This window comes from Engraulis encrasicolus, chromosome 8 (genome assembly GCF_034702125.1).
Source record: "Engraulis encrasicolus isolate BLACKSEA-1 chromosome 8, IST_EnEncr_1.0, whole genome shotgun sequence".
NCBI lineage: Eukaryota > Metazoa > Chordata > Actinopteri > Clupeiformes > Engraulidae > Engraulis > Engraulis encrasicolus.
Window position 1 is genome coordinate 13,466,831 of NC_085864.1, and position 14,521 is coordinate 13,481,351.

A 14,521-nucleotide genomic window follows, 5' to 3' on the forward strand; every position below is an offset into this window, starting at 1 on the left:
TCCGAGAGCCAATGCATTTGAAGTGGTTGCGGCCAATCGCTGATCAAGACAGCCAGACCAAGACAGTTCATCACAGATGAATAACAGGAAGCAGGAAACTTTCTGATTAAAATATTAGTGCAATCAATAACAAAACACTTGCTTAGGTCAGAGCAGTTTCGAACGCCATAGCTCATGTTCTTTCTCTCTCTCTCTCTGCAAAGGTTTGTTGAGTAGCCTACATTTTGACCCAAGTAGCCTACTTTACTCAATTACACTGGAACCTGGCCTGACTGAGTAAAAAAAAATGACTGAGAGACTAAATGACATGCACAATAATGCCACAATCCGCCGGAAATGAAAGATTGTGCAGGATCGCACACAGCATTTCCACTATTTTACTATATTGTGTCAATGTATTTGATGACGGCTGGTGCCGAGCAAGAGATAGAGGTTATGGAGGACGACATTCAAGAAAAATAAACAAGAGGAAGAGGAAAGTTAATAAAGTAACTGAGTAACTTAGGCCTACTAAAATTACATTTTAAGTGAAAGAGGCCATGCCACTCTAATTACAAGTCAAGTCAAGTAGGTTTTATTGTCAATTTCTTTACATGCACTGGTCATACAAAGAATTTGAAATTACATTTCTTGCTTTCCCATACAGACATAGACTAATCTAGGTAAGGACATAGACAGTATAGACATAGACAGTACTTATACATGGACTTAAGACAGTATGGACATAGACAGTGCTCATACAGACATTTGAAGTGCAAGACTGGACAACAGAAGACTTGTAGAGGACATACATTACATTACCATGTCCACCTTTTTTCATAATCCTTGGTGTTCTCTGACCTGGTATGCAACATTATTTTAGATGGAAAGTTAGGCTATTTGATGGTGTATTTCAAAGCATTTTATTGCGCCCAAAAACACCTCTCAGGAGAACTTAAGCGGTTTGTCCATAATGTTTATGAGCTTTGCACTGATTGGCTCAGCTATTGCTAGAGAACCACGTCATTGTAGATCAACAGACAGAAATGCAACACCATGTTAACAAGTGGCAGCTTTATTGTCAGTTTCTTCAAATACAGTAGAGCCTGGTATTCATGTCATAAAAAATGAATCCACATTTACATCATAATTTGTAGTAGAGATAAGACGCTGCAGTATAAGACGCTGTCAAATATTGTTTCCAACCTAAGACGCTGTCAAATATTGTTTCCAACATACATGCAACCGGCTTCCTAAAAGGCTCAGCCAATTTCAACATGCAGTCGTCATGCTCACACACTACCCTGGACTTGTCAGTACCTGAGATTTTTACCCCCCAAAATCATCCAAAAGGTTATGCATCAATATTTGGAGTAGATAGTTTTTAATGTAAACAAAATCTGCCCCCATTAGAATAGCCCAGATCTCGGAAAGGGCTGAGTCGGAAAATGCAATGTACTAACAAGTCAAGGGTAGTGTGAGCAATAATACAACAGCATATTGAAATTGGCAGGACTGCTCCTTTAACAGTAGGTTAACAGTTTTAATAAAATGTGGAAAGGGGAGGGCACCCTTTCAATTTCAAAACTTGGATGGATTTGTAGCTATCCAGTTGCTGCAAAAAAACAGTTCTAATTACTATCCAAGACCATCAGTAAAAAAAAAAAAACATACCAAATTATGGAAAATTCTACTTCTAATAGGTAATAGATGACGGTACCTTCCATTAAATAACCCAGTGAAAGCACAATTGGGTAACTTCAACTTCCAGTGTCATTGTGACACAGCATTCCACGGCACACAAAGCAATCAATTTTATGCCCCATCCATGCCAGGGGGCAAATCACAATGGCGCCGGAAAGGGAGGAGTGCGGCGGGGCGGTACTATGCTGAGGATACTTCAGTCATGGAGGAGAACACTGCTTGATGACTGCCCCCACCAACCTGGTGGGTCGGGAGTCGAACCGACAACCTTTAGGCTGCAATGTCCAACAATAGGCTAAAAATGATTCAGGTGATTAATATCATCCTTTATAATTACAAAGAGACATCAATCAAAATCTTTATGGCTTTAAATGGGGACCATCATTTTTTAATTTGGTTCTGATTTGGCCTAATTTTAATGTTCTCAAACAGAATTTTGGCCATAACCTCAACACTAACCCCAGGTTAAGAACCACTGCTATAGACAGCAATCACTGTGTAGTTCACTCTACAACAGGGATGGGCAAATGGATGCCCGGGGGCCACATGCAGCCCGCCTCCTCACTCAATGCGCCCTATAGATAAAACAGTAGGCCTAATTAAGAAAATAATGACCATATTTTTTAAACACGATTACTGAATCAATATGTTGTAATTATACTGTGGGCCAATAGAGTGAAAGCGTGAAAGTGAAAGCCCAATTGGGAAACTCCAACTCACATCGTCATTGTGACACAGCACGCAAGTGAACACTGCACACTACGAAAGTGCATTCATGTCTCATCCGTGCAAGGGGGCAGCCCTCAATGGTGCCCCAAAGAAGCAAGGCGGGACGGTACCATGCTCAGGGTAACTCAGTCATGGAGGAGGATGGGGGCGAGCACTGGTTTATTACTCCCCCCACCAACCTGGCGGGTCGGGAGTTGAACCGGCAACTTTTGGGCTACAAGTCTGACACCCTAACTGCTTACCCATGACTGCCCAATAGAGTATTGAGTATACAGGTAGAGTATTATATTCCTTCCAAACAATATGGACAGTTAGAGAACAACCAACTCTGTAAATTGGAGTCAGATCTGTGGTCATGTGAACCCCTGATGCTGGTGCTGAAAAAAACATGGCCCTCCTCATCATAAGTTGCCCATGCTATATAATGTCAACACCTGTGTTGTTTGCTCCATCTTGGGACTTTAATGGTACCATGTCAAGCTTTGTATACTAAGTGTGACATACGCTACCTGACCGGCGGAAGAACAAAATTATGGTATAAATTATCGTACATCTGGCAACACTGACAACCGGCGTGAATGCACTTGGCAGAATAACATACGTCAATTGTCAGCGATTGGACAGAGCTCATTTCAAATCAGAGCTGAGCTCACTTCTCCCGCCCTGGTGCTCAAGGACACGAAGGATCCAGACCTAAAATTACTTACGAAGCAATTAATGTGGTCTGGTAAAACCAGGCTACCTCAGTCACATGTGCAAACAAACAAAATCAGCAAGGCACAATGCAGGAAGAAAAAGGTTGTTGTTAGAGATTAACCTAGAACAATTTGATTGGGAGCTTGGTTTTGGACATGTTCAGCTGCAGAGTGTGATCCTTCATCCAGGTGGACAGGTGAGCGAGATGAGTAGATCTGAAACGGTGTAGTCATCTGACTGAAATGACAGGTAAAGTAGCAAAAGAATGTTGTGTTTATTACAATGATACAGTATTAGCAGGAAACAAAAGACACAGTAGGCATTCACTCCAGGTTGTGCAAAGTATAGGCCTTTCTCATGGAGCGGGGATGTCAAACCTTGGCCATTTGTATAATTTATTTAGTCCACAATGATCATTTTAAATATCTAACAATTGGTCCACATATGGCTTGAACATGAAACATGGGTAGGCACATAGGCTACAAGAGTATTACTAGTGTAATCTCACACTTAGAAGGTATAGCATATGCTCTGTTAACTCACATCTTGCCGTTTCTTCATGAAGCTGAGGTGGCTGCATATCAACAGGGTCCAGTGCACTTAGGTCACGGTGTGGATCCACTAGGCCTACTGGGAGAAGCATTATATTAGCTCTAGATCTCTACATCATTACATGTAATGAAAAGTAGTGGGCTACTGTATAACCAGAGTAATGCAATGGTTATAATCAGGGTGCGATTTGTGATCTGGAAAACCAGAAGGGGGAATATGTTTCAGATTGTAAGCGATATCAATGGAATTACATTGAACTGTGATAAAATCATGCAGAAAAAGTGGCGATATCAAGACCACAAGGGGGGACAATCCCTGACTACAAATCGCACCCTGGTTATAATAAAATGAAATGCATGTCGTATGGGTGATGATCAGTGTTGGGCAAGTTACTACTGATTAAGCTTACATGTTATGTTACTGTCTTTTCAAAATAATCCCTTACACTAAATCATTACTATATTTAAAATATAAGGCATTACACTACTTTTGCATGAGTCATGACTTTTACCTCCCACCCAAGAGGTGTTTTGGCAGCATGCAAACTAAAACTACCAGGTTCAGGAATACAGTAGCTTATTTCTGACCCACCACACTGAAATGTAACTTGTAAGCATTGTAACTAAGTTAATATTACATATTTTTGCCCTGTAATGCATTACAGTAGAGGCAATTAATTACTTTTGTAATGCATTACTGCCCAACACTGGTGATGATGCTGTTTCGGGTACGAGAGCGAGGGTTCAGCAAATTTTACCGGTAGCTGCTCGAAAGTGACAGGAGGATGAATTGCAACTTCAAAGTTGCACGTAAGCGCTTTGAACCATTACGACCAGCCAGGGCAACACGGTTATGTGCGTGCAGATTTAATGACTTAAACGGAGCCCCATCCTAAAACAATCGCTACATTAAACCAACACACGCCTTATTTACAGATGTCTACTCGATATGAAAACCTTGTCGGACCTAGCATAGTGTTACAGTGAGTTTTCCCTCGTCTTGTTCTAAATGTAGCTGCTTGCACTCAGCCCAATACTTTTTTGCCCTCTTCACCAGATGTCAAGACGAAATGTGACGACGGTGATTAACAATATTTGCCAAAACAATAAATGCACACGTACAGGTCACATCATTATTAGCTGTTCATTGTACTGGGTAGTTATGCTAACTAGATAAGCTATTATGGTAGCTAACTATTAACTAGCGTATTGTTTTTACGAAAGAAAATACATTGGCACCGTAATAACACGAGTCTTTTCTGCTCATAAGACATATCTGCACTCGTAGATGGTTTGAAATGAAACGCCTACTGTCATAAAGCCCAAACTTGAGAATAAACTTACCACACTGATACCAACCCCACTCGCTGGACCTTCCTTCAGGTGTACGACTTCATAAGTAGGCGGGCTCTTCTCTTGCTGCTGACTTCTGATTGGCCGGCTAAAACGTTCATCCTTGGTGATATCAGATCTTGCGTAGAAAACATGTTCTACTGAGGACTCGCAGGCTGCTCTCTCGCCTTTGAGATAAAAGAAAAGAAAAATAAGCGTTGCCGAATATGCCAAAATTACCTAATGTTAAAATTATTGAGCTGGATACTCTACACTGGCGCAGATTTAATTATGTACAAAACCTTATTGTATTCTGCGCCACTAGATGGCATATTTGGGGCATACGGTTCCTGGGAGGAGAAGAAGAAGTGTATGTTGTTGCTGCTAGCACGTACTCACTCTGCCTGCAGTGGATTGTTTTATTCCGTGTCAATTTAAAACTACTTCACTAAATGTATTACCTTTACACCGAGCCTCTTCATTGCCTACTACAAAGCAACTTTATGCACCAGTTCGTCACTGATGGCTCATCAACGCGGCGGCATCCTCCTCATGGCACAGGTAAGATGCTAACATACAACACCACTCAATGCTGTATTTTTTTTTTGCTTCAGACAGGTCTTCATATTTTTATTTTTCTTCTCGGACGTATTGTGAAGGTTAACTTGGTTTCACTCGTTACGTTTGATCCAACTGGATTTCATTGTTGTTTCAGACGCAACGTTTGCACAATGCAACAAGAAGTAGGCCTAAGCTTATTTCAATGTTGTTGTATTGTGTTCAAAAGGTGTTGAATTGTTAGACATGTAGAAACACAACAGACTACCGGTGTGGAAAAGTATCTTTGGCCGTAACAACTGGCGACTGCAGATGCTAGAAGCAGTGGAGATTGGACGTAAATTTAAGTGTCACTCTTAATCTGGGGTGTATTCATTTAGACCAGGATTGAGACTTTCGTTTTGACCAATCATTGTGTTTACATGGAGTCGCCAGTTGATACGGGGGACTCGTATAGTCAGGTTTTATTTATGCTTAAACTAATCAAAGTGTAGGCATATAAGCGGTGTAACATTACACCGCTTATTAGCCTACACTTTGATTAGTTTATGCATAAATAAAACCTGAGAAGCCCCTCAATAGAAAGAAAAGCACAGCCAGAGCTCTAAATTAACATTGCAATCAGCCAAATGCTGGTGAAAACTCAGGTTGGCTGGTACAAAATAAAACTTAGTAGCCACTTTGACCCATTGGTGAGATTAAACATCTATTAGCCATTTTGGCTGGTGATGAAAAAGGTTCATTTGAAATCTTGAGCACAGCATACCTGTTATCAGTGTATCTCATCATTATGCTGTATCCTCATTTCTGAAGCATCTATTACTGAACTGCACACATTTACACTTTATGCATATCTAGGGGTACATGCATTTTTTTTTCTCTTTCCATTTATGCTATACCTCCAGTGTAGGCCTATAATGTAATAGGATATATATATTTATACATAGATGTATATCATTTTGTCATTGCAGGTTCATCAGAGTCAGGTGGTCAGCACCCAAACTAAAACCATGAGTCATGGTGAAGAAGGATGAGACTGTTCTATGTGCCCAGGGTTCGTCAGGATGGTGTAGAATTGCATCCTAGCAGCACAGGTAAATAAATGAATAGTGAGTTGTGATAAATATTATTTAGCCTACTGGCTGGCATCACATTTTTAAATTCAGACAACATAGTGCTACATCCGGTAATTAATTCAATCAGTACTGTAACAGTACAGGAGTTAGACAATGAAACATCTTGGTGTCGGAAGCTGACGCAGAGTGTGAAGGTTCAATTAGCAGGGTAATAAGAGTTCTCACAGTTCTCTTCAAAATATTGCAATGCACACAACATAATGGGTTAAAAATTTTGAAATTCTTGGTGGGCTATCCCAGGTTATGTCTGCATACCACCAAGATGAACCACATCCAACAGGATTAACTGTGGACGCATGTCTGATCATCCTTCTTGTTGGTATGCAGATATTACCTTGGATACCGTGGCTCTTAATAAATCATAAAGACTTGTTATCTTGGTCAAATATGCACCAGAATTGTTTTTAATGTTGGTTTGTCACCCATGCTGTTATGTGCTTTGCTCTTTCCTCGTTAATTGAGCCTTCACACACTGCTCTTTAGTGCAATGTGCAATTAATGTACACTGGCCACCAAGGTGGTCCAATTTATCCATGAAACTTCCCACACCAAAATGTCAGATATTTTCATTGTCTAACACATGTATATTACAATGCATTACCATATTAATTTAAATAACATGTTTTCCTTTTTTATCAGCACAGGAAGCCATCATGAAGAAGTTGCCTGAGAGGCTTCGCTTAGGCTTTGCCAGCGCCTCACCAGAGTGTTTATGGGTAGTACGAGAGAGGAATCTCGCCACTTTTTCCGGGTGGTACTGTCCACTAAGTGGCGCCATCCAGACAGCGCAGAGGAGGGCCAAGGAGCGCAGAGGCTGTTAGAATGAATAGGGTCCCATGGAGCTCAACCACAGATGCTGCCATTGCTTTGGGAAAGAATTGGTATCATCGTTTCATTTTATTTTTCTAAAAGGCAGGATAAATTACCCTTTCAAACAGCACTTAGTTTGAATGTTTAAACTCGGTGGATCTTTGTAAGATACATATTTATTGTCAATATGACATCACGAGTGGCTTCACACACTGCGTTTGGATTGGTCGCCCGGCTGCATTGCTGTGATCACGACGGCCGTAAAGCAATTTTGTTAGCAAGATGCTAGCGGAGCCTGACTCATAAATGCCAAAGCTGTAAGAAATCAGAAGGGCATGACTCCCAGGTTATTGTACATTTCATTTAAATCCACATTGGTTTCTCAGAACTTAAAGTAATATTGTCAAGTTTCAGCCGACAGCGAGCACAATTGTCATTTATTAGCGCCAGCCTTATGAGCTCTGCTGTCTCGACAGCGCTCCCTAGGTGAACTGCAGGCACGGGTTGGAGGGCGAGATTGAACACTGTATGTAAACCCACTGTGGCCTCACTATCAGTGATGCTTGTCTCCTTATCCACCGTGCCTACCCCCACATTCCTCCCTTGATGCATTCATCTCCTGACCTGTACCTGTTGTGGGAGTAGTCAGTGATGACACACAGTAGTTGTGATAATAACATACATGTATATGAAATAACTGAAATGATGTCCGTCCAGGCATTTCCTTTGGTATTTTATTGTACACAACTTAGAACATGTTCTTTGTCTGTCTACAGTATATTGAGTCTAGTCTAAAACTAATTACTCTAGTTCTATTGTCTCCAGCATATGTACGTCCAGTTACATGGGTATGTCCAGTTACATGGGTATTTTGGTGCCTGGATTATGCTGCATGTAAGTAATATGAACTCGGGTCAGGATACCACAGTAGTTCAGAGAACCATTCATTAATATAAAATGCACATGTGTTGTATGTCCATCTCAGGATAGACGTCCCCTCGTATCACCATTGTAACCCTAAAATGCATGTGTAATTTGTGTCTAAAAATAAAGTCTATGAACAACTGAATGATCTGATTAATACATTGAAATGGTCTGGTGCAGACGCTGACATGGGTAAGTTAATTGGTTAAACTTGGCTTGGTGTGCTGGACCTCGGTCTCTTCCATACATCCAATCTCAGCCATCAGACCATTGCTCTTCTCACCTGGAGAAATAGAAAGATATACTTAAATGACAATTTTTATCCCAAACAACCAAGTTTTTCACAGTGAATTGGTTACTGTCCCTGCAGCATTGTGGGGCTAAGTGCCTTGCTCAAGGGCCCTTCAGCCATGATGGAGATGAGGAGAGAGGTAAGGATGGGTTTCGCACCTGCCCCAATATCAAGACCACCTCCCTAACCATTAGGCCACTGATGTCTCATTTTGGAAGGCAGACAATTTTGTGAAAACATTAAGTGTTACACTTAACATTAATTACAAGGACAACATGAAGGCTGGGTAGGCCTGTGCATTTCATGACAGCATCCTATGAAGAGTAAGCCTACTATAGGAAATTCGGCGTTAGAGATGTACACATGGTTTACCTTTACATTTAAACCATAACACTGAACTTTCTTTTCTACTAAGAGCACTAAAAAATGCCGTGCTTATATACACGCGTTACACAGCCCTCTCAATATCTCAGCATAACAATATCTTAGCATAGCGCCAGTTACTGCTATGGCATAGCTAGGTAGAACATAGCTCTGCATCATTGATGCTTTATGGAAAGCATCTTGTGTTGACAAGTCATCTACATGACACCTTACACTTGAATTGCCTATATTTTACGTATTAAGAGGTTACTAGTGTAAAACAAATGTTGAAAGACACTTACCAGGTGCTAGCTACTCAGTGAGTAGTTGGAAGTTTTTTTCCGGATGGATCCACCTCAGCTTTCTTTTATTTTTTAGGTATCCAGTGAAAAGTCATGGATAGTTTGTAACCCTATCTGCATGTGCAATCCTCAGCACAACGGCGTTTATGCTGTTTAGCTACTTGGGTCAAAATGTACTCAACAAACCTTTGCAGTGGTTACACATTTTCTGTAGGCCTACTGTTTCCACCTCTGATACATAGTAGGCCTAATATTATTAAAAATAGGCCTATATCAGAAATATGAGAAGCGAAAAACAAGGCTGCAATTTTCGGCGCTATTAGGCCTACGTCATTTCGCAATCCACAAAAGTAGGCCTACACAAAACAGCAAGATGGTGAACATTACAAAACCTTTGCAGAGAGAGAGAGAGAAAGAACATGAGCTATGGCGTTCGAAACTGCTCTGACCTAAGCAAGTGTTTTGTCATTGATTGCACTAATATTTTAATCAGAAAGTTTCCTGCTTCCTGTTATTCATCTGTGATGAACTGTCTTGGTCTGGCTGTCTTGATCAGCGATTGGCCGCAACCACTTCAAATGCATTGGCTCTCGGAAAAGAAGGATGGACATTATTATCATATTAGGAAAACGCACGTCTTCAACGCCCGTTGTCTCGGTAGCGACGCGCGTCAGGAACGCGCGCTTTGACATGAAATTACGGGTGTCGGTGACGTGCGTCGTTCCAATGCATCATGGCGCGCGTACAGAGCGGCCGTTGTTGGTGAAAGACGGCGAAAAAAGCGCCCGTATTCCGGGAAAACGGGCGCTTTTAACGGGCGAATTTCAATCTTAACGTGCTACTTTGATCCGAAATGTGGCCGTTTTGGCTTTCCATAGTAGGCTGACTCGGAGTGGGCGTCCAAATGTTGCCACTGGTAACTGGCGCATGCATACAGCCAATAATAATCACTTGCATGAGTAGCCTACCAACATTTTCATTTATGCAAATTCAATTACTTATTTTTTAATCACAAAACTGCCGTTTGCATGAACTGAAACGTTTCCTCTGGTTGCTTACAATTTTCACAATGTCTGTTTGCTTCAAGCCCGAGCCCGACCCGAGTCCGACAGATATTCTATTTTTGTTGTCCGAGTCCGGCCCGGCCCGTCGGGTTCCGACCAGGCCCGTCGGGCTTCGGTCGGGTTGCCATGCTCTAGTGTGTGTGTGTGGCTGTGTGGCTGTTTGGCTCATGGTAACAGTTGCACTGGTTACCGATCGCCGCCCGGATCAAGCACAAGGCATTGACCCTTGCCTACAAAACCATCACAGGAACGGCCCCAGCTTATCTGAAGGACCTACTAACGCCTTATGTTACTGGAAGAGATCTGCGCTCATCCAGCACAAGCCGTCTGGCTCTGCCATCCAGTCGCTCTAGGTACTCCCAGTCAAGATTGTTCTCCGTGGTGGTTCCCAAGTGGTGGAACAGTCTCCCAGAGGCAGCAAGACTAAGCACCTCTCTTGCAGCCTTCAAGAAACAACTAAAGACATTCCTCTTTCGAGAGAATCTACTAGACTAATGATTGAACTGGCCTTGCCCCAGGGCAGAATCCTGACATTATGTTTAGTTTAGTTTAGTTTGTGAGTGTGTGTTTGTGTGTGTGTGTTCTCATTACTTCCTCTTTATAAAAAAAAAAAAAAACTAACCCCTCTTTGTAATTGCACTTGTTGTTCTGTATATCTCCTGTGCACTTTGTATTTGCTTGTGATGTTGGCTTGATTATGTCCTCTTCTGAAAGTCGCTTTGGTTATAAAGCGTCTGCCAAATGCAATGTAATGTAATGTAATGTAATGGTAACAAGTCATATGCCAAATGAAAGCCCTGAATGGATCGAAAAGTATCTCTTGAATAAACTGTCAGAGTTGCAGTGTGCAGGTCTACTCTCTCTCAACAAGTCCAACACACATGCAATACACCTTGTGGCACTTTACAAATACACACACACACACACACACACACACACACACACACACAGGGATGGCGATAGGCATTAACAGACAAGAGATGAGCACCACATGTCTTGAGGGCACCATAGTAACGCCTGAAAGTCCCAATGAATTAGATTGTGAAGTGAAATAAAACATTAAATTGACACTGATTATTAATACCTTATATACAGTATGTACTGCACTAGATCACCGGTGCTTGATCAGATGTAAAACAACGCTATGTTTACAGATGCCAATGTCTAAATGCACAAACACAGTGAACCTTCTTTCAATGGAGGTACCGCGCCTTTGAACTTGATGCCTGGTGGGTGCGTAGGTTCCAGTGGATTAACTTGAAGCAATGAAGGGGAACTCGCACACCGTTCATTGCATTCGGCAGAAAGGTGTGCGAGTTCCCCTTCATTGCTTTAAATGCACAAACAGGAAAGCGGATGCTCGCCTAGGCCACCAGATTGACTAGAACCGGCCCTGCACGCACGCGCGCACACACATCCCTCTACACCTTTTGATAAAGCATTATGTATTACCTATTTTGCATGTCAGCTTACAGTGCTGACGCACATATCATGATTCATATTACAAATGTTGTTTTGTTGCTGAGAAGCCTTAAGAGAAGGGAACAAATATGTGTGTGTGTGTGTGTGTGCGTGTATGGGGGAAGGGTGTAATTACACACATCAGATTTTCACACAACTTGACATGCACACTCTCACACAGCAAGGCAAACGCACAAACACTGAAAAGCACACACACACTAGACATGAGGCACATAGACTACACAAACACACAGTAAGGCACATCGACACTGCACATGCACACACACACACGCACACACAGAGCAAGGGAGGGTCAGAGCCGACTTCGGGGTATACTTAAGATCCCGCTGGGGAGAAAATGGCACAACACTCATATACACACGCACCCACACACCACACTTTCTCTCTCTCTCTCTCTCTCTCTCTCTCTCTCTCTCTCTCTCTCTCTCTCTCTCTCTCTCACACACACACACAAACAGACACAAACACACACACTCGATGTGCCTCATTACATCTTGTATCACACTGAGTTGACACCCAACACACACACACACACACTGAGTAGGCAGATATGATGTTATGTGAAATGATGTTGACTCCAGGGCAACACCAGCACAGGCTCTGTGGAGAAGGAGGGGAGGGGGAGAGGAAGAAAGAGAGGGAGAGAGAGAAAGAGACAGAGGGTCAGACTGTATGAGAGAGAGAGAAAGAAAGAGTGTGTCTGTGTCTGTAAGGGACTAAGGGTGGGTTGCACCAACGAGACAGACTGTGTGTATGAGAGAGAGAGAGTATGGGTAAAGTTTTTGTGTTGCATTAGAGAACATCACAAGACTTTAGAGGGCAAGGGGCTTCTAGAGAGGGCAGATGACATTCACACACACACACACACACACACACACACACACACACACACACACACACACACACACACACACACACACACACACACACACACACACACACACACACACACACATCTGTGGTATCGCATAGAGGAGTTCATTTGGAACCACCAGCCCAGAAGACTAAGGCTCTAAATAGCCTGCAGCTGTGTGAGTGTGTATTTGGTGTGTGTGTGTTTGTGCGCGTGTGTGTGTGTGTGAGAGAGAGAGAGATAGAGAGAGAGAGAGAGAGAGAGAGAGAGAGAGAGAGAGAGAGAGAGAGAGTGTGTGTGTGTATTTGGTGTGTGTGTGTACGTGCATTTCTTGTGCCTCTGCTGTTCATGCACATTAGTAAATGCCCTGATATATTGCCCTTACAGAGTCCCCGTGTGTGTGTGTGTGTGTGTGTGTGTGTGTGTGTGTGTGTGTGTGTGTGTGTGTGTGTGTGTGTGTGTGTGTGTGTGCGTGCGCATTAGCAAGTTTGTGTGTCTGTGTGCCTCTGAATGCTGTAGGGCTATACGTCATATTACACATTTTTATGTTGTATATGTTGTATTTGTGAATATCTCAGTTAACTGTTCTCAAATTTAAATAAAATAACTTGCATTTGTGTGTGTGTGTGTGTGTGTGTGTGTGTGTGTGTGTGTGTGTGTGTGTGTGTGTGTGTGTGTGTGTGTGTGTGTGTGTGTATGTGTCTGTGTGTCTTCATGTTGAACTTGAGCTATGAGTATCTGTATACTCAGGTGAGGGTGTAGAACCATCTCCAAGGACACATCATAATGACATCACAGACAAGTGACCCTATTGGAATAGAGTGGCAGACATCACACACAAGTGACCCTATTGGAATAGAGTGGCAGAATAACATGTATCTGTTCAAGAGACTATCTTCCTAAAGTGAATCTGGTTTGAATCCTTTGCTGAGCTCATACCACTTGTAGGGTACTATAAAGTTGAAGGAGCTCTGGAACATTGTCTCTCCCTGCCTCTCTGTCCCTATGTGTCCGTTCGAAACAGGGAGGGCAGCTGTCCTTCCAGTGCGTTAACTGGACATTGAGTCATGAAGTGTGGATTGAAATGAAAATTAGCTTTATTTTCTCCCTTGGCAGTTGACTGCATTTGTGGGCGTAACGGTGATATTTTAAGGCACCATCAGATGCTGCCTTCGCTGCCTTTGTACCCAAAATGCTGTGCGCCACCTCACTCTCAACCGGAAACCTGCAAAACAAACATGGCTACTACCCAAGCTACCACCTTATAATGTTCTTTATTCTGACACTTACGTATGTACACAGATGTTGAGAATTGAAGCGATAAATCAATATTGCAGTATCTAAATACGCCGTCGCTAGATCTATTCATAGCCTAGTTTACGATTCTCTCTCTCTCTCTCTCTCTCTCTCTCTCTCTCTCTCTCTCTGTGTGTGTGTGTGTGTGTGTGTGTGTGTGTGTGTGTGTGTGTGTGTGTGTGTGTGTGTGTGTTTGTGTGTGTGTGTGTGTGTGTGTGTGTGTGTGTGTGTGTGTGTGTGTGTGTGTGTGTGTGTGTGTGTGTGTGTGTGTTCATGACGAAGTTGAACTATAACACCCATGCTTACTGATATGATAATGCTGTGTTGATGTTCATGTACTTACAGCATGATTGGCCTGCACCCCTGACTTTTGCTGTCCATCTGAGTCCCACACTATTTCAGGCATGTGTAAATGTCCAGGGGGAAACAACAATCCAACTGTACTCTTCA

At 42.4% G+C, this 14,521-nt stretch overlaps 1 long non-coding RNA gene across 2 annotated transcripts; it reads right to left on the reverse strand.

Moving 5' to 3' along the window:
• Nucleotides 1–3,195: 3,195 nt before the first annotated feature.
• On the reverse strand, nt 3,196–5,055 carry LOC134453524 (uncharacterized). Of its 2 annotated transcripts, XR_010035635.1 has the most exons (3): nt 5,004–5,055; nt 3,652–3,738; nt 3,196–3,345 (listed from the first exon to the last, which is right to left on the reverse strand). It is a non-coding gene; the product is annotated as an uncharacterized LOC134453524 (long non-coding RNA). The 2 variants fall into 2 exon arrangements; XR_010035634.1 differs by lacking the exon at nt 5,004–5,055 and having other exon boundaries at nt 3,652–4,970.
• Between the last annotated feature and the right edge of the window lie 9,466 nt (nt 5,056–14,521).